General features: G+C 42.8%; 1 non-coding gene across 1 annotated transcript; it reads right to left on the reverse strand.

The window, feature by feature from the left end:
• Positions 1 to 723: 723 nt before the first annotated feature.
• Positions 724 to 887, reverse strand: LOC140386093 (U1 spliceosomal RNA). The gene has a single exon (XR_011933570.1). It is a non-coding gene; the product is annotated as a U1 spliceosomal RNA (small nuclear RNA).
• Positions 888 to 2,530: the final 1,643 nt, after the last annotated feature.

Genomic DNA, 2,530 nt, shown 5'->3' on the forward strand with positions numbered 1-2,530 from the left:
CAGAGAGTCGTGAACACTGCCCAGTCCATCACACAAACCCGTCTCCCATCCATTGACTCCATCTGCACCTCACGCTGCCTGGGGAAAGCGGGCAGCATAATCAAAGATCCCTCCCACCCGGCTTACTCACTCTTCCAACTTCTTCCATCGGGCAGGAGATACAGAAGTCTGAGAGCACGCTCGAACAGACTCAAAAACAGCTTCTTCCCCACTGTCACCAGACTCCTAAATGACCCTCTTATGGACTGACCTCATTAACACTACACCCTGTATGCTTCATCCGATGCCAGTGCTTATGTAGTTACATTGTATATGTTGTGTTGCCCTATTATGTATTTTCTTTTATTCCCTTTTCTTTCCATGTATTTAATGATCTGTTGAGCTGCTCGCAGAAAAATACTTTTCACTGTACCTCGGTACACGTGACAATAAACAAATCCAATCCAATCCAATCCAGTGGTTAGCACTGCTGCCTCACGGCGCCGAGGTCCCAGGTTCGATCCTGGCTCTGGGTCACTGTCCGTGTGGAGTTTCCACATTATATCCGTGTTTGCGTGGGTTTCGCCCCCACAACCCAAAGATGTGCAGGGTAGTTGAATTGGCCATGCTAAATTGCCCCTTAATTGGAAAAAATGAATTGGGCACTCTAAACATTTATTTAAAAAAAGTAAAGATGTAGTGGCAGACAATTCTTTTGTCCTTTTTTAAAATTGATATGAAAATCAGGGGAGAGCGCGAACGCTGTCCCCACTATCACAAATTTTACAGTCAAGTATCCCGCATTTGGGGACATCGTAGGAGTCAGCATCCACGAAGTGCAATGGGCTAGCCTCATCATGGACTAACCACCTTCGTGATCATGGTTTCACCCTTGCTGAGATAACTATGTAGTGGCAGACATTTAAGGAGGCATATCTGAATACTCAGGAAAAATATGTTCCAGTAGGAAAGAAGGATACGGGGTGTGATTCTCCAGTCCCCCACCCTTGTGTTTCTCAGCGAGGTGCCATTCGCTAGCGGCAGGATTCTCTCTTCCCGCTGCTTTTCAAGCCATCCCACGCAGCCGGGAAACCGACGGGCGGGGGTGCGCTGACAGTGGGAAAAGAGAATCTCAATGGCCAGAGAATTCCGGCCAAGGATGCACCATCCATAACTAACTCAGAAAGTTTTTTTTAAAATAAAAAATTTAGAGTACCCAATTATTTTTTCCAATTAAGGGGCAACTTAGCGTGGCCAATCCACCTAGCCTGCACATCTTTGGGTTGTGGGGGTGAAACCCACACAGACACGGGGAGAACGTGCATTAACTAAGAAAGTTAAAGATAGTGTCAAATTGAATGAAAATGCATTTGATTCCACAAAGGTGAGAGGCAAGTCAGAAGATTGGACAGAATATAAAGAACAGCCAAGAATGACTATAAGATGAATAAGGAGGGAGAAATTAGAGTACGAGAGACAGTTTGCTAGAAATATCAGAAAGGACCGTATGAGTTTCTACAGGTATTTAAAAAGGAAAAGAAGAAATAAAGTGAGTATCGGTCCACTAGAGTGTGAGAATGGGGGATTAATATTGGAAAATAAGGAAATGTCAAATGAATTGAACAGAGATTTCTGTCTTCACTGTACAGGATACTAATAACATCCAGAAATAATTGTGAATATGGAGGCAAAAGGGAGAGAGGAAATTAAAATAGTTACAATCATGAGGAAAGGGCACAAAGAAAACTATTACGACTAAAAGCTGATAAGTCTCCAGGTCCTGATGAACGTCATCCTAGATTCCTAAAAGTAGTAACAGCTGAGATAGTAGACCCATTGGTTTTAATTTTCCACAATTTCCTAGATTCTGGAAGGGTCCCATCAGATTGGAAAATAGAACATGTGACTCCACTATTCAAGAAATGAGGGGAGTCAGAATGCAGGAAACAACAGGACTGTTAGCTTAACATCAGTCATAGGGAAATTGCTGGAATCTATTATTAAGGAGGTTAGAAAGGACACGCCGAAAGTCAGGCAGAGTCAACATGGTTTTGTGAAAGAGAAACCATGTATGTCAAATTTATTGGAGTTCTTTGAAGAAGTACCGAGCAACGTGGATAGAGGTGAACCTATGGATGGGCTGCATTTAGATTGTCAGAAGGTATTTGACAAGGTGCCACATTAAAGGTTACTACACAAAATAAGAGCTCACAGTGTAGGGGGTAACATATTTGCATGGCTAGAGTATCGGTTAGCTACCACAAGACAAGGAGTATGCATAAATGGGTAATTTTCAAGCTGGTACGATGTAACGAGTGGAGTGCCACAGGGATCAGTGCTGGGGCCTCAATTATTTGCAATCTATATTAATGACTTGGATGACTGAATTGGATGTATGGTTGCCAAATCTGCTGATAATACAAGGATGGGTAGCGCAGTAAATTGTGAAGAGGACGTAAATTGTCTATAAAGGGACATAGACAGGTGAAGTGAGTGGTCAAACATTTAGCAGATGGAATATAATGTAATGTAAGAAAAGGTGAACTTGGCC

Source organism: Scyliorhinus torazame, chromosome 11 (genome assembly GCF_047496885.1).
Source record: "Scyliorhinus torazame isolate Kashiwa2021f chromosome 11, sScyTor2.1, whole genome shotgun sequence".
In the NCBI taxonomy this organism is placed as follows: Eukaryota; Metazoa; Chordata; class Chondrichthyes; order Carcharhiniformes; family Scyliorhinidae; genus Scyliorhinus; species Scyliorhinus torazame.